This window comes from Chiloscyllium plagiosum, unplaced genomic scaffold, assembly GCF_037043375.1.
Source record: "Chiloscyllium plagiosum isolate Xiang-an unplaced genomic scaffold, Cpla_swu_hap1 HiC_scaffold_27, whole genome shotgun sequence".
NCBI classification, from domain to species: Eukaryota; Metazoa; Chordata; class Chondrichthyes; order Orectolobiformes; family Hemiscylliidae; genus Chiloscyllium; species Chiloscyllium plagiosum.
In genome coordinates this window covers 62,861,008-62,879,385 of record NW_028270165.1, presented here as the reverse complement: position 1 = coordinate 62,879,385, position 18,378 = coordinate 62,861,008, and the positions used below count along the sequence as shown (strand labels likewise).

The following is an 18,378-nucleotide window of genomic DNA, read 5'->3' as shown; positions in this document are numbered from 1 at the left end:
TCCAGGGAACATGAGATCAAATCCCACCACAGCAAGAGGTGAGATGTGAATAATTCAAATCATAAATGGGGAACACAAAATTAGTCTCAGTATGGTATCGATGGCACTGACGTCAATTGTCATAAAAACCCATGTTCACCAATGTCCTTTCAGGAGGGAAACTGCCATCCTTACCCGGTCTGGCTTACATGAGACTCCAGACCCACAGCAATGTGGTTGACTCTTAAATTGCCCTCTGAATTGGCATAAGCAAGACACCTTGCACTTAGGGGTGGATAACAAACATCAACCTTGTGAAAGTGTCAGAACAGAAATTGCTGGAGAAACTCAGCCAGTCTGGCAACACCGCTGGATAGAGAGAGAGAAAGAAACAAAGTCAATATCCTGACCTGCGTCCAGAACAGTTGTGAAGAAGGGTCACAGCACTTGAAATGCTAACCCTGCTTCTCTCTCCACTTGTGCTTCCAGTCCTTTTGAGTTTCTCCAGCAATTGGTGCATTTTTGTGTTTCAGATCTCCAGCATTGCAGTTCTTTATTACACTGACTTAGGGAAGCTCAAATCCGATAAAAGAATAAAGCAGAAGGGCTGGAATTACTCAGCAAGTCTGGCAGCAGCTATGGAGATAAAAACAGTTAGTTCTTCGGGTTATTGAATGATCTTATATCGGGGACAACCTTTTGGCAAGCTGCAAGAGTAAAAGGCACTGGTGTAACTTCAACATCTGGGAGAACTCTCTCAGCCATGGGGGTCAGACTGACTCAGCATTCTGGTCCTGCTCATTACCTGTTAACTTCTCCATTTGTTGTTCTTGTTATATTTCTACATGGTTGACACATTCCTATATTTTAAAATGATATTCCAAACTGACAGGAATTTTCCATGTAAGTAATCATACATTAGAGGGTTTGGAACGTGAATGTAACTTTTAAACAAAAAGTATTTATTCATGCATGGTGTGTGGGCATCGCTGGCAATGCTTGCATTTATACCATCCTTAACCGCCCTGTGGTTGGTTGGAAACGTGAATGAAGGTGTCTGAGAGTGTCTTGATTAGCACAGCAATCTCAAAGATGGGTGTGCTCAGGTAGAAGTACCCTCCACTCCCACAGCAAGTCTGCATTCACTTCAATTACAGATGCCATCTCACACTCCCAGGAAAAGGACAGCATGGGATTACAATCAGAATAAAGCTTCCTCTACTCTTAAATTGAAAATGAAGCTACCTCAACACTGTCCCCAACAAACACTGCCAGGACAGAAACAGCATTGGGTTAGATACAGAGTAAAACTCCCTCTACACTTCCCCATTCATTCAGTCCCTGGACAATGACAGCAAAGGGTTAAATAAACAGTACAGCTTCTTCCATTATGACTGACACTTAGTACGTTCTACACCAATCCTCAAGGAAAATTCAGAACTGAGCCTATTATCTGGTACTGAATTCACACACCCTAATGGGAATGACAGCAACAGAAAATCAGGTAAAACACACACAATGTACAACAAAACGAGATCTAAGATATTTAAATGAGAGGAGATATGATCCCTTCAATGATCTGAATGTGAACTGAACAACTTTCTCACTTGAACAATATTCTCTGGGAATGCAATGTCCACCTCACTGCTGTCTATTCAATTCCTCTGCTCTCGTTCAGGGCTGAGTTGCGGCTGACCACATGGTGGCGTTGGCGTCAAGAGGTTAGACAATTAAGGTCAACTTGGATTGAGGGCATCCTGTGTCATGCCAGTGAGGTCGAGGGTCGCTGATTTACTCAACTTATAATCGGGGACAAGGGGATGTCAGGCTGGGCTTGTATCAATTTGCGTTTAGAAGAAACAGATGATCTGATGAAGCTGTATAACATCTGGAGAGGACTTAATGTAAATGTAATGTCCACTCATTTCTAGCCAGAGACTAGCCTCTCATTTAAGATAGGAGAGTTTTGTTTTTCTCTCAAGTGTTCCCAAGTCTTTGAAATTCACTTCTTTAGAGAGCAGCATGTGGTGGTGGCACGGTGGTTAGCACTGCTGCCTCACGGCATCAGTGATCTGAGTTTGAACCCACCCTCGGGCCGACTCTTTGTGAGGAGTTTGCACATTCTCCCCTTGTGTCTGCGTTGGTTTCCTCTGGTGCTCTGGCCTCCTACCACAGTCCAAAGGATGTGCAAGTGAGTGTAGATTGACCATGGGAGCTGCAGGGTTACAGAGATAGGGTAACGAACTGGTTTTGGGTGGGACGGTCAGTCAATGTTGACTCGATGGGCTGAATAGCCTACTTGCACGCAATTGACCCATATCAATCAACAGTATACTCTTGCTTTATGGTAACCGACATCAAATTACATTCGTGGTTTTGGTTATTTCATCTCTTACATCATCATATTCAACCAACTGCAGCATCTCGAAACTTGCTTAATTACAATATTCAATATCAGCAGAGTACTTTTTCTTTTTGTCACGACCATTATCTTGAAATCTGACGTGTGACCTCTTCATTGCTGTCAAAGTTCCTTATTTGTCCCTACATTGTCATGGTTTTACTTTGTCGAATGACTTCCTGGCTTTTGCATTTAAGACCCTATATTCTGCCCTCGTCAACACTTTCCCTTCCAATTCTGTACTAAAGATTTCATGAAAAACCTCAGAGTGTGGTGAAACTGTGGAACTCACTCCCATAGTGAATAGTTGGGGTGAAAGACATTACAACTAAGGGTAAGCAACCAAATACAAATGAATGTCACTCTCACCAGATTCACAACACAGTGAAATTAAAACATGCAATGTCCCTCAATTTCTCAACTGTTCCTAACCAGACTTGATGAAGAACAGATCTTGCACATCAACATTATAATTTAAATAAAAACCAACAATTATAAATACGGCAACTTTTCTAGGCCAAAGTTAAGTAGATAATCTAATTAATAGCAATGAATTAAACCCTTTGATCAAGTCCCCCATCATCTCAGAAATAGAAATTTCAGCGGCAAATTAAGAAAGAATTTTTTTAAAAAACTTACCAATTCAAACAAACAGTTTCCAACAATGTATTGCCAAGCCTTTGTGCAATACTTGGACTATGAGTTTTTCACAGACACGTAACTGTAAATCCAATTTAAAAGTCACTGCTGAATGTGACGAGACACCCCAAAGTATTCAGTCATTTCTTACAGGCTGGGACTCATTCCCAGAAAGAGCCAACAATTCTTTAACTGGACAGTAGAATCTCGAGAGAACAGCTCCTGGGCTCAACAAGCAGCAACGCCCAATGGAGGCAAAGTTGGCGGCGGGGCAGGGCGGGGCAAGGGCATAAAACAAAAAAGCCCACTGACTCTCCCACTGCACAAACACACTGTCAGAATGCACAGGGGCTCAGTCCTGGGAGTGACCCACAGCAGTTTCATCAAGAGGGCCACACTTGATGAACAGATCTTGCACACCAGAATTCTCATTTCAACAAGAACAAACAATTATGAATACCGCAAATTTACTAGGGCAAAGTTAAACAAGATAATCCAGTTAATAGCGATGATTTAAGCCTTATGATCAAGTCCTCCACCATCCCATAGACACAAAATTAAGGGGTAAATTAAGGAAGAGAATTTTTAACATTATCAATTGAAGCAATCAATTCCCAACAATGGATTGCCAAGCCGTTGGGCAATTCTTCGATGATGAGTTGTTCACAGGCACATAACCGTAAATTTAATTTCAAAGTCACTGCTGAATGTGAATGGACACCCTGAAGTATTCAGCTATTTCTTACAGACTGGGGCTCGTTCCCAGACAGAGCCAATAATTCTTTAACTGGACAGAAAACACTAGAGAGAAGGCTCCTGGTCTCAACGAGCAGCAGTGCCCACTGGAAGCAAAGTTGCGGGGGTGGGGAGCACGACGGCATAAAACAAAAAAATCCGACCGACTCTCCCGCTATAAGCACTGTCAGAATGGGCAGGGGTTCAGTCCTGGCAGTGACCCACAGCAGTTTCACCAGCAGAATCAGATTGTTGGGAGCACTGGTGTGCCCACTGGTGCTTCTGCAAGGTGCAGAATGATGAGAACCTCCGCCTGCACTCGGGGCAGGTGAACGGCCTCTCCCCGGTATGGTCCCCGCCTGTGCCTCAGCAGGTGGGAGGAATTGCTGAAGGCCTGCCCGCACTCTGGGCAGGGGAAGGGCCTCTCCCCGGTATGGACCCGAAGGTGGGATGCCTGGTTAAAGCCCTTCCCGCACTTGAGGCAGGAGAACGGGCTCTCCCCGGTGTGGACCCGCTGGTGCCTCAGCAGGGCAGAGGTATCGTTGAAGGCCTTCCCGCACTTGGAGCAGCTGAAGGGCTTCTCCAATATGTGGACCCGGCAGTGGGTCAGCAGAACGGAGGAATAGCTGAAGGCCTTCCCGCATTCGGGGCAGGAGAATGGCCTCTCGCTTCTGTGACCCGCTGGTACCTCTGCAGGACAGAGGAAATGCTGAAGGTCTTCCCGCACTCAGGGCAGCTGAAGGGTCTCTCCCTAATGTGGACCCGCTGATGGCTCATCTGGCGGGTGGAATTGCTGAAGCCCTTTCCGCACTCAGAGCAGGAGAACAGTCTCTCCCCGGTGTGACTGCGCCCATGAGTCTCCAAGTCAGATGGGAAACGGAAGCCTTTCCCACAGTCGCCACACTTCCACGGTTTCTCCACGGGACGGGATTCCTTAGGTTTCTCCATGACCGAAGCTTCACCTGCACACAAACGCGTGTACAGTACCTCTCTGCCGTGAATTCCTCTTCCCAGTCTGTATAACATTTACTGGCTCCACAATCAAAGTGCTGCAACAGGAGGGTCTCTCTTCCAGTCTCACTGATGCTGAAAACGTACTGAAACAGGAACTAAAACGCTTGGTTCCTTCTCACAGAATCATGGTCGAAAATTGTTATAGTCCCGATGGATTCAGTGACTGTCAGACATTGACGTGAAATTGAGGACTGCAAATGCTGGAGAGTCAGAGTCAAAGTGCAATGCTGGAAAATCACAACAGATCAGGCAGCATCCGAGGAGCAGTCGAGTCAATGTTTCAGGCAAAGCCCTTCAGATATTGATATTGAAACTTACGTCTTCAGATCTTCAAATAATCTGTAAAAAGTGATTACAAAAATCATCACTGTCAGTCCAGGTTAGAAATTCCAAACAAGCAATTCTACTTTACGCAGAACATTCTTTTCTTTTTCCACAAAATTGAAAACACCATCCCACCCCCTCTCACCCCTCTATTCTCACTCCGCTCAAACTAATTCTCCCCATGGTACTGATTCAGGATCTTACAGAGACCGAAAAGTGAAAACATCAAGACAGACACCTCTGAATTTTGGATACCTCCACCTGAAAGTTAGTATCTTTCACGATATGTAGCAGTGAGTAAGTCTGATTTTGGGAAGCAAAAAAAGTATCAATTCAGGATGAACCTTCAATGCAGCTTCTTGAGAAACATCCAGACACGGAATGGTTAACATCTGGGGAGGTGGAGGAAATGAGATATCAAGGCATTGGCACCGACACCAGACAGAAACTGAACATACAGGCATGGCAAACATTATGGGCAAGCCAGAGTCATTGAGATACACAGCACAAAAACAGGTCCTTCAGTCCAACTCATCCGTGCCGACCAGATAGCCTAAATTAATCTCGTCTCATTTACCAGCACTTGGCCCATATCCCTCTGAACTCTTCCTATTCATATATCCATCCAGACGCCTTTTAAATGTTATAATTGGACCTACATCCACTACTTCCTCCGGCAGATCATGCCTTACACTTGCCTCTCTCACGCCAAACATACTACCCTCCTGTTCTGGACTTCTCCCATCCCTGGGAAATGACCTTGTCTATTTAACCTATCCATGCCTCGCATGACTCTATAAACGTCTGTAAGGTCACCCCTCAGCCTCTGGTATACCGGGGAAAACAGCTCAAGTAATGCACTGCGTGTACTTTTAGCTTCACACTCGCTGAACCTCCCTCCCGTGTAAAACATTGTTTCCCTCCCCAACACTGTCCATGGGAAAAGCCAAGAGTGCTGAGACTCTGGAGTTGGGGGAATGCCACGTAGAATTCCTACAATGTGGAAACACGCCATTCAGCCATACAAGTCCACACAGACCATCCAAAGTGGAACCCATGCATACAATTTCCCCTATCCCATTATACTACACTGACTGCACACTCTGGGCCCATTTAGTATGGTCACTTCTCCCGAAACCGCACATCGTTAGACTTTGGGAGGAAACCAGAGCAGCCGGAGGAAACCCACGCAGACACGGCAGGGAGAATGTGCAAACTCCACACAGATAGTCGCCCCAAGTCTGGAATCGAACACGGGTCTGTGGTGCGGTAAGGCAGCAGTGCTCACCACTGATCCATCGTGCGACTTACGTGTGCAAAAGGAGGTGGGGCCTGGGAACTTTGTTAATTGTACCGCACAGTGGATTGTTGAGCCAGGTTAAATCTCACAGGATCCAGGGAGAGCTAACCAAATGGGTACAAAATTTAGAAGCGCGTTGTTGTAGGTTCTGGAATCCTTCCTGAAAACAACAAATGCTGAAGATCACAGTGGGTCAGGCAGCGCTGTGCTACTCTATGACCGGATAGTGTGGATGTGGAGATGATGTTTCCACGAGGAGAAGGGTTGAGGATGCCAAGTCATTGAGGGCACTTAAGACAGAGATAGGTTCTTGATTAGTAAGGGGTCAAGGGTTATGAGGAGAGGGCAGCAGAATGGGATGGAGAAATACATCAGCCATGATCGACTGGTGGAGTAGACTCGATGGGCCAAATGGCCTCATCCTGCTCCTGTGTATTATGGTCTTAAAGCGGAGCAGTAGTCTTAAGAGGTTCTCACAAATTATTTCAGAATCCTGAAGAGGAGTTGTTGGATTGGAAACCTAAACTCTGCTTTTTCTCCACATATGCTTCCAGTCCTGCTGAGTTTTTCCAGTGTTGTCAGTTTTTGTTTCAGTTTTCCAGCATCCACAGTTCTTTGTCTTATTTATCACAGTCATTTCTTGCCTTTCCCAAGTGTCTGGAACTTCATCTCCCTGATCTACAAACTGTTCAGTTACCCTAGAAATGACCACTACCTCCTTATCAGAGTAGATCCCTTTGTTGCAAAATGATTGTTCAATTCTGTGACCAAAATAATTGCATTCGTAATTACTTACAACAGGGACTCTCAATATCTCAGGCAAGAACACAGCCAGATTTTTTTCAGACAGTACATTTATGTGATTTGATACAAATCCCTATTCCCTACTTTACCAGCGTGCTGCTTGGAATGGAGGGTTTGAGTTAAGAAGAAGCTGGGACATTTTTCCAACGAAGCCTAGCAAGTTGACAGACAACTTTATAGAGATTTTTAAAATCAGGAGGGGGACAACATAAGGTGTCATTTCCTGGAGGCTCAGAATATTTTATTGCTCCAGAAGGTGTAAAAGGGGGTCAAAGATTCAGCAGAAATCGAGTAGAGCTGAGAACAGACAACATTTTCCTCTGTGGGAACAGGGGGAGCAGAGGACAGAGAAATCAGGACCTGAAATCGAGCTGACACCAGACTACCATGTTATCACTGCTTTGACAATGGTACTTCTGTGCGGGGCAGGTTGAATTATGAATTGAATAGTAACTTCCTCAAGGAGACTGTGCAAAAAGCCCCGGGCTTGTCTCTGTGGCGCAACTGGTCAGCGCGTTCGGCTGTTAACCGGGAGGTTGTTGGTTCGAGACCACCCCGAGGCGGCGCGTTTGTTGTTCACGCTCCAACCGCTTTCTTGGCTGCAAAGATGCGCGTTTTTAATGGTGTCAGGAAAATGTTTCCCAAACGGAAATCTTTTCCACTGAGGAAGCACAAAGGGGTTTCTGAATTGATTGAATTTCTAACGTAAAGGAATGCGGATGCTGACAGTCCGAGACAGAAAGCGAAACTGCTGGAGCAACTCAGTAGTTTTGGATGTTCCTGGATGAGGTAAAAAAAGTTCTGAAATGTCTCTGATTCTCTTTCTACAGATGCTGCCTGACCTGCTGAGTTGCTCCTGCAATTTCTGGTTTTGTTTTTAACTGAACGTCCATTTCATCTTTCGGGATGAAACACCCAGACCCGCCATTTGCAGATATTTAACCCTTTCGAAACCTGTGAAGTGATTGGATTCAAACAAACTCTGCAATGATTCACTCTTTCTCAGCTCTACAGGCAGAGAGACCTGGGAAATGAAGCTGTCAGTGTGGTTCTGTATTGGTGGGCCGAGAGATGAATGCGATAGACATGAAATCCATTGCGGGTTCCCCACGCAGGTGTGAACCCTGCCGACTACAGTTGAGAACTGTCGTCAAAAAGAAAGGGAGATTGCTCCACGTTTTTTTTTAAGATGCAAATCAGTGGAGGGGTTTAAATATTTCAATCACATTGGGACTGGTCGGGAATCTGCAGCCCACTGCCTGTCAGGGTGGAACAAGCAGATACCCGCAGAGCTGCTTTTGAGGATATGAGCCAAGTGTTTGGAAATGAGACGAGAACAGTGAGGGGCGTGAAGTCGTGGTCGAAATGAGGCAGGAACCTGAGGACAAAGGTGTTTTATTTGCCAGTGAAAGATACTGCTTCACAAATTTGGTACAATGGAAGGGAAGCAGTGACGGTGATTATCTTTGGCTGTTCACCTTGTGAATGTTCACATTGCTGCGCATGTTCGTGTAAACGTCAGAACTCTGCAGCATGGCGGCGTCAGGTCCGCACTGTGCCAGGGGCGCAATGGATGACGCATGTGACTCCACCTACATGTTTGAAATGCAGCTCACAGCTTCTTCACACACCCCAATTAATCTTTCTCATTGTCCTGAAGCCGGCATACGGTTTGAATTCCTGATCTGCAGGAACGAGACTCTTTTCACTGTCTCGCGTCAGTAAGTGTCCCTGAGAACATCAGAGTCACGTCACAGCGCTGTCAGAGGAGGGGAAGCTGAAAGAGCCCCACACGCTGCTCACGGGCACATTTCACTTTCCCCAACTCACCGCCCCAACCACTGCGGCTCCTGGGAGTGGAAAGGGAAGAAACGCCAAAACCCAGTCTCAGCTTTGTAAATCTTCAGGAAATAAGAAAACTGATTATCCCTTCCGGTCTTCCATCCTGGCCTGACAGCGTTGATTTTAAATGGCTGTCCAGTTAGTGCCGATTCGTTTTGGCTGAAAAAATCTTCCTTATCTCATCCCAGCATTTCTTGCCACAGAGAACTGTGCGGCAGAGTTCATGTATTTCCTTGTATGGTATTTTGTAAATAACATTCGTTCGCGGGTTGTTTGTATAGGGTATTTAAGGTTCACTAGCCGTTGTTTAATGCTGAGAGGGTTGAGTTATCTGGAAATCATTTCACAGATGTCTTTAATGTAAAGTAATGTGGCTAGGGTTTCTGCAGACGTTGTGTCTGCTAGTGTCAGTTTGTTGATGTGAAATCGTCACACTGGGTTTATTGGGTAGGCAAAAGTGGGGACTGCAGATGCTGGAAACCAGAGTTTAGATCAGAGTGGTACTGGAAAGGCACAGCAGGTCAGACAGCTTCCGAGGAGCAGGAAAATCGACATTTCGGGCTTAAGCCCTTCATCAGGAATACAGGCAGGACGCTTCCAGGGATGGCGAGATAAACTGGGGGGTGCTGGGCCGAAGGTAGCAAAGAGTACAATAGGTGAATGGGGGTGGGGATGGAGGTGACAGGTCAGAGAGGAGGGTGGAGCGAACAGTTGAGAAGGGAGATTGGCAGGTAGGACAGGTCATGAGGACAGCGCTGAGCTGGAAGGTTGGAACTGAGGTAAGGTGGGGGGAGGGGAAATGAGGAAACTGGTGAAGTCCACATTGATGTCCTGGGGTTGAATTTATCCGAGGCGAAAGGTGGGCGTGCTTCCTTCAGGCATCGGGTGGGGAGTGAGCGGCGATGGAGGAGACCCAGGACCTGCATGTTCTCGGCAGAGTGGGAGGGGGGTTGAAATGTTGGGCCAGAGGGTGATGGGGTTGATTGCTGCGGGTGTCGTGGAGATGTTCCCTCAAGCGCTGTGACTTGACACTGCGAGGAGTCTCCAGTCTCCCCAATGTAGAGGAGACCGCATCGGGAGCAATGGATACAAGCAATGACATTGGTGGAAGCCTTCTCACGATCGTGGCCCAGGTTCGATTTCCGGGCAGGGAAGCAATTTACATTAGAGCTGTGAGGTGGCGCTGCTGTCTCCCTGGTGGTCTAGTGCTTAGGATTCGGCGCTTTCACCGCTGCGGCCCGGGTTCGATTCCCGGTCAGGGAAGTGTTTTTCTGTGAATCGTTTGCCTACCCATTCTCCTTAAATGCGCTGTACAGTTCCTTATTGGCCTTCGTCGTTACTGGCTACTGCAGTGTGTCGTGCCTCGTTGAAATAGTGTCCTGATTCAGCTTGTTTGTATGTGTAGGGATCATTGCTTCTGTAGCTAAGTACTTGATTCGTGTGTGTTGTTTTCCTGTCGACGCTGTTTTGAATTTACCATTGACTGCTCGCTCTACTGTGACATCTAGAAATGGCACTTTGTTGTTGTTCTCCTCTTTTGTGAATTTTATGCCAGTAAGGATATTGTTGATGGTGTTGTAGGTTTCCTCTAATTTACTTCATTTTTTGATGACAAAAGTGTCATCACTGTGGCGGACACAAAGTTTGGTTTGGATCGTTGGAAGGGCCGTTGGTTTGAGACTGCATTATTGCTTCTGCTAGGAATCCTGATACTTGTGGTTTCATGGGTGTTTCGTTGATTTGTTTGTGGCTTGTTACTGAATATGAAGTGGGTGGTTAAGGCACAGTTCCACGAGCTGGATAGTGCTATCTTTGCTGATGAAGTTGGTGCTGTATTTGTGTCTTTGGTTCTTCGAGTAGTGTCTCCAGTTTTCTTTGGCCACGTTGATGTTAATGGATGTGAACAGGGCTGTTATGTCAAAGGACATCATTATTCCATCCTCTTCTAACTTAGTGTCTTTGGTGTTCAGGAATTCTTGGATGGAATAAATGGAGTGGCGTGAATCTTCGACTTGGTGTTCTAGTCTTCAGTGGAGGCCTTTGACTAGTCTGTATATTGGTGTTCCAAGTAGTGAGACTATGGCCTGAGGGGGGCTCCTGGTTTGAAGAGGAGGAGAACAACAACAAAGTGCCATTCTTAGATGTCACAATAGAGCGAACACTCAACAGTGAACTTCAAACTAGCGTCTACAGAAAAACAACACACGCAAACCAAGTGCTTAACCACAGAAGCAATCATCCCAACACCCACAAACGAAGCTGCATCAGGATATTATTTCAATGAGCCACTACACACTGCATATAGAGGATTATAAAATCATGAGGGATACGGATGAGGTGAACAGCAGGTGTCCTTTCCCTCAGCTGGGGGTTTCAGGATCAGGGAGCAAATATTTTGAGGTGAGTAGAGAAAGATTTTATAAAGACAGGACAAGGATCGTTTTTTAAGAGAGTGGCCTGAGTGCAGAATGAATGTCCAGAAGAAGTCATAGAGTCATAGAGATGTACAGCACAGAAACAGACTGTTTGGTCCAACTTGTCCATGCCGACCAACTATCCCAAAACAATCTAGTCCCACCTGACAGCGCACGGCCTCATATCCCTCCAAACCCTTCCTATTCATACACCTAACCAAATGCCTTTTAAATGTTGCAATCGTACTAGACTTCACCACTTCCTCTGGCAGTTCATTCAATAAACGTACAATCCTCTGCGTGAAAACGTTGCCCCTTAGATCTCTTTTGTATCTTTCCCCTCTAATGCTAAACCCATGCCCTCTCGTACTGGACTCCCCCACCCCAGGGAAAATGACTTTGTCTATTTATCCTATCCATACCCCTCATGATTTTATACACGCAGAGTTACAACGTTTGGATAAGTACATGAATATGAAAGGTTCGAAGGTTTATGGGCAAACACTGGTAGGTGGGACGAGTTTAGTTTGAGAACATACTCAGCATGGACGAGTTGGATGAAGGGTCTGTTCAGTGCTGTCATACTCTGTGACTGACCTGTACTGGTCTTAAAACCATTTTCTTACCTCCCCCCATAACAATCCACTTCTTTGTTGTTCAAAACTCAGATGAATTTAGCCTTGAATATGTTCAATGACCCCACTTCTGAACTGAATTCCTCTTCGTAATATACCACTTGCCTCGCTCATTGCCTGCTGCATCTGCCCGACAACTGGCATTGACTGGAATGGAGGGACTCTGACACCCCTTTATACATCCACACATCATTCCTAATGAAGGGCCTGTGCCCGAAACGTTCACTGTCCTGCTCCTCAGATGCTGCCTGATCTGTTCTGCTTTTCCAGTGCCACATTTTTCGACTTTCACCTCTAGTCCTCACTTTCTCCACATTCCAATATATCACCATTTAAACAATGCACTGCTTTATTTTTAAACAGCCAAGGCTATAACTTCACATTGCGGCACTGCACTTGCCATGTGTTTGCCAATTGAGATACAGACCTGGACCAACTTCGGGAAGAGGCAAAACACTGAGTTCTGAACAAAAACGGTAGCACACTCAAAACGTCGGCTCTGTTTACCTTTCCACGGATGCAGCTCGACCCGTTGGCTTTCTGCAGTATTCGCCGTGTTTGAACTGATAGAAGACAATGGTAATTCTGGGCGGGAAGGTTAAATTATTAATTGAATAGTAGCTTCCTCAACGAGACTGTGCGGGCGCTGGGCGGACCTGTCTCTGTGGCGCAATTGGTCAGCGCGTTCGGCTGTTAACCGGAAGGTTGGTGGTTCGAGACCACCCGGAGACGGGGCGTTTGCTGTTCACGCTCCTACTGCTTTCTTGGCTGCAAAGATGCGCGTTTTTAATGGTGTCAGGAAAATGTTTCCCAAACGGAAATCTTTTCCACTGAGGAAGCACAAAGGGGTTTCTGAATTGATTGAATTTCTAACGTAAAGGAATGCGGATGCTGACAGTCCGAGACAGAAAGCGAAACTGCTGGAGCAACTCAGTAGTTTTGGATGTTCCTGGATGAGGTAAAAAAAGTTCTGAAATGTCTCTGATTCTCTTTCTACAGATGCTGCCTGACCTGCTGAGTTGCTCCTGCAATTTCTGGTTTTGCTTTTAACTGAACGTCCATTTCATCTTTCGGGATGAAGCACCCAGAATCGCCATTTGCAGATATTTAACCCTTTCGAAAACTGTGAAGTGATTGGATTCAAACAAACTCTGCAATGATTTACTATTTCTCGGCTCCACGGGCAGAGAGACCTGCGAAATGAAGCTGTCAGTGTGGTTCTGTATTGGTGGGCAGAGTGGTGAATGCGATGGACATGAAATCCATTGCGGGTTCCCCACGCAGGTGTGAACCCTGCCGACTACAGTTGAGAACTGTCGTCAGAAAGAAAGGGAGATTGTTTCACGGATTTTTAAAGATGCAAATCAGTGGAGGTGTTTAAATATTTCAATCACATTGGGACTGATCGGGAATCTGCAACCCACTGCCTGTCAGGGTGGAACAAGCAGATATCCCCAGAGCTGCTTTTGAGGATATGAGCCAAGTGTTTGGAAATGAGACTAGAACAGTGAGGGGCGTGAAGTCGTGGTCGAAATGAGGCAGGCACCTGAGGACAAAGGTGTTTTATTTGCCAGTGAAAGATACTGCTTCACAAAGTTGGGTCGATGGAAGGGAAGCAGTGATGGTGATTATCTTTGGCTGTTCACCTTGTGAATGTTCCCATTGCTGTGCATGTCCGTATAACGTCAGAACTCTGCAGCATGGCGGCGTCAGGTCCGCACAGTGCCAGGGGCGCAATGGATGACGCATGTGACTCCACCTACATGTTTGAAATGCAGCTCACAGCTTCTTCACACATCCCAATTAATCTTTCTCATTGTCCTGAAGCCGGCATACGGTTTGAATTCCTGATCTGCAGGAACGAGACTCTTTTCACTGTCTCGCGTCAGTAAGTGTCCCTGAGAACATCAGAGTCACGTCACAGCGCTGTCAGAGGAGGGGAAGCTGAAAGAGCCCCACACGCTGCTCACGGGCACATTTCACTTTCCCCAACTCACCACCCCAACCACTGCGGCTCCTGGGAGTGGAAAGGGAAGAAACGCCAAAACCCAGTCTCAGCTTTGTAAATCTTCAGGAAATAAGAAAACTGATTATCCCTTCCGGTCTTCCATCCTGGCCTGACAGCGTTGATTTTAAATGGCTGTCCAGTTAGTGCCGATTCGTTTTGGCTGAAAAAATCTTCCTTATCTCATCCCAGCATTTCTTGCCACAGAGAACTGTGCGGCAGAGTTCATGTATTTCCTTGTATGGTATTTTGTAAATAACATTCGTTTGCGGGTTGTTTGTATAGGGTATTTAAGGTTCACTAGCCGTTGTTTAATGCTGAGAAGGTTGAGTTATCTGGAAATCATTTCACAGATGTCTTTAATGTAAAGTAATGTGGCTAGGGTTTCTGCAGACGTTGTGTCTGCTAGTGTCAGTTTGTTGATGTGAAATCGTCACACTGGGTTTATTGGGTAGGCAAAAGTGGGGACTGCAGATGCTGGAAACCAGAGTTTAGATCAGAGTGGTACTGGAAAGGCACAGCAGGTCAGACAGCTTCCGAGGAGCAGGAAAATCGACATTTCGGGCTTAAGCCCTTCATCAGGAATAGAGGCAGGACGCTTCCAGGGATGGCGAGATAAATTGGGGGGTGCTGGGCCGAAGGTAGCAAAGAGTACAATAGGTGAATGGGGGTGGGGATGGAGGTGACAGGTCAGAGAGGAGGGTGGAGCGAACAGTTGAGAAGGGAGATTGGCAGGTAGGACAGGTCATGAGGACAGCGCTGAGCTGGAAGGTTGGAACTGAGGTAAGGTGGGGGGAGGGGAAATGAGGAAACTGGTGAAGTCCACATTGATGTCCTGGGGTTGAATTTATCCGAGGCGAAAGGTGGGCGTGCTTCCTTCAGGCATCGGGTGGGGAGTGAGCGGCGATGGAGGAGGCCCAGGACTTGCATGTTCTCGGCAGAGTGGGAGGGGGGTTGAAATGTTGGGCCAGAGGGTGATGGGGTTGATTGCTGCGGGTGTCGTGGAGATGTTCCCTCAAGCGCTGTGACTTGACACTGCGAGGAGTCTCCAGTCTCCCCAATGTAGAGGAGACCACATTGGGAGCAATGGATACAAGCAATGACATTGGTGGAAGCCTTCTCACGATCGTGGCCCAGGTTCGATTTCCGGGCAGGGAAGCAATTTACATTAGAGCTGTGAGGGGGCGCTGCTGTCTCCCTGGTGGTCCAGTGGTTAGGATTCGGCGCTTTCACCGCTGCGGCCCGGGTTCGATTCCCGGTCAGGGAAGTGTTTCTCTGTGAATCGTTTGCCTACCCATTCTCCTTAAATGCGCTGTACAGTTCCTTATTGGTCTTCGTCGTTACTGGCTACTGCAGTGTGTATTGCCTCGTTGAAATAGTGTCCTGATTCAGGCTTGTTTGTATGTGTAGGGATCATTGCTTCTGTAGCTAAGTACTTGGTTCGTGTGTGTTGTTTTCCTGTAGACGCTGTTTTGAATTTACCATTGACTGTTCGCTCTACTGTGACATCTTGAAATGGCACTTTGTTGTTGTTCTCCTCTTTTGTGAATTTTATGCCAGTAAGGATATTGTTGATGGTGTTGTAGGTTTCCTCTAAGTTACTTCATTTTTTGATGACAAAAGTGTCATCACTGTGGCGGACACAAAGTTTGGTTTGGATCGTTGGAAGGGCTGTTGGTTTGAGACTCTGCATTATTGCTTCTGCTAGGAATCCTGATACTGGTGGTTTCATGGGTGTTTCGTTGATTTGTTTGAGGCTTGTTACTGAATATGAAGTGGGTGGTTAAGGCACAGTTCCACGAGCTGGATAGTGCTATCTTTGCTGATGAAGTTGGTGCTGTATTTGTGTCTTTGGTTCTTCGAGTAGTGTCTCCAGTTTTCTTTGGCCACGTTGATGTTAATGGATGTGAACAGGGCTGTTATGTCAAAGGACAGCATTATTCCATCCTCTTCTAACTTAGTGTCTTTGGTGTTCAGGAATTCTTGGATGGAATAAATGGAGTGGCGTGAATCTTCGACTTGGTATTCTAGTCTTCAGTGGAGGCCTTTGACTAGTCTGTATATTGGTGTTCCAAGTAGTGAGACTATGGCCTGAGGGGGCTCCTGGTTTGAAGAGGAGGAGAACAACAACAAAGTGCCATTCTTAGATGTCACAGTAGAGCGAACAGTCAATAGGGAACTTCACACTAACGTCTACAGAAAAACAACACACGCAAACCAAGTGCTTAACCACAGAAGCAATCATCCCAACACCCACAAACGAAGCTGCATCAGGACATTATTTCAATGAGCCACTGCGCACTGCATGTAGAGGATTATAAAATCATGAGGGATACGGATGAGGTGAACAGCAGGTGTCCTTTCCCTCAGCTGGGGGTTTCAGGATCAGGGAGCAAATATTTTGAGGTGAGTAGAGAAAGATTTTATAAAGACAGAACAAGGATCGTTTTTAAGAGAGTGGTCTGAGTGCAGAATGAATGTCCAGAAGAAGTCATAGAGTCATAGAGATGTACAGCACAGAAACAGACTGTTTGGTCCAACTTGTCCATGCTGACCAACTATCCCAACCCAATCTCGTCCCACCTGACAGCACACGGCCCCATATCCCTCCAAACCCTTCCTATTCATATACCTAACCAAATGCCTTTTAAATGTTGCAATCGTACTAGACTTCACCACTTCCTCTGGCAGTTCATTCAATAAACGTACAATCCTCTGCGTGAAAACGTTGCCCCTTAGATCTCTTTTGTATCTTTCCCCTCTAATGCTAAACCCATGTCCTCTCGTTCTGGACTCCCCCACCCCTGGGAAAAGAGTTTGTCTATTTACCCTATCCATACCCCTCATGATTTTGTACACGTACAGTTACAACGTTTAAAAGACATTTGGATAAGTACATGAATATGAAAGGTTCGAAGGTTTATGGGCCAAACACTGGTAGGTGGGACGAGTTTAGTTTGAGAACATACTCAGCATGGACGAGTTGGATGAAGGGTCTGTTCAGTGCTGTCTGTCTCTGTGACTGACCTGTACTGGTCTTAAAACCATTTTCTTACCTCCACCCCATAACCATCCACTTCTTTGTTGTTCAAAACTCAGATGAATTTAGCCTTGAATATGTTTAATGACCCCACTTCTGAACTGAATTCCTCTTCGTAATATACCACTTGCCTCGCTCATTGCCTGCTGCATCTGCCCGACAACTGGCATTGACTGGTGTGGAGGGACTCTGAGACCCCTTTGTACATCCATACAACATTCCTGATGAAGGGCTTGTGTCCGAAACGTTCACTGTCCTGCTCCTCAGATGCTACCTGACCTGTTCTGCTTTTCCAGTGCCACATTTTTCGACTTTCACCTCTAGTCCTCACTTTCTCCACATTCCAATATATCACCATTTAAACAATGCACTGCTTTTTTTTAAACAGCCAAGGCGATAACTTCACATTGCGGCACTGCACTTGCCATGTGTTTGCCAATTGAGACACAGACCTGGACCAACTTCGGGAAGAGGCAAAACACTGAGTTCTGAACAAAAACCGTAACACACTCAAAACGTCGGCTCTGTTTACCTTTCCACAGATGCAGCTCGACCCGTTGGCTTTCTGCAGTATTCGCTGTGTTTGAACTGATAGAAGACAATGGTAATTCTGGGCGGGGCAGGTTGAATTATGAATTGAATAGTAGCTTCCTCAACGAGACTGTGCTCGTGATGCTCGGGCCTGTCTCTGTGGGGCAATTGGTCAGCGCTTTCGGCTCGTAAACGGGTGGTTCATGGTTCGAGGCTATGCAGGGCCGGCGTGTTTTTTGTTCACGCTCCTGCTGCTTTCTTGGCTGCAAAGTTGCGCGTTTTTAATGGTGTCAGGAAAATGTTTCCCAAACGGAAATCTTTTCCACTGAGGAAGCACAAAGGGGTTTCTGAATTGATTGAATTTCGAAAGTAAATGACTGCGGATGCTCACAGTCCGAGACAGAAAGCGAAACTACTGGAGCAACTCAGTGGGTTTGGCTGCACCTGGATGAGGAAAAAAAAAGTTCTGAAATGTTGTCTCTGATTCTCTTTCTACAGATGCTGCCTGACCTGCTAAGTTGCTCCTGCAATTTCTGTATTTCTTTTTAAGTGAACGCCCATTTCATCTTTCAGACTCGCCATGTGCAGATATTTAACCCTTTCGAAACCTGTGAAATGATTGGATTCAAACAAACTCTGCAATGATTCACTCTTTCTCAGCTCCAAAGGCAGAGAGATCTGGGAAATGAAGCTGTCAGTGTGGTTCTGTATTGGT

General features: G+C 46.2%; 1 protein-coding gene and 2 non-coding genes across 3 annotated transcripts in view; all 3 read left to right on the top strand.

Annotated features, from left to right (window-relative positions):
- Window positions 1–18,378, top strand: part of LOC148144435 (uncharacterized) — a 107,205-nt gene that overhangs the window by 60,288 nt on the left and 28,539 nt on the right. The gene's annotated exons all lie outside the window — the stretch shown is intronic.
- trnan-guu (transfer RNA asparagine (anticodon GUU)) lies at window positions 12,746–12,819 on the top strand. Its single transcript has one exon. It is a non-coding gene; the product is annotated as a tRNA-Asn (tRNA).
- On the top strand, window positions 15,288–15,359 carry trnae-uuc (transfer RNA glutamic acid (anticodon UUC)). Its single transcript has one exon. It is a non-coding gene; the product is annotated as a tRNA-Glu (tRNA).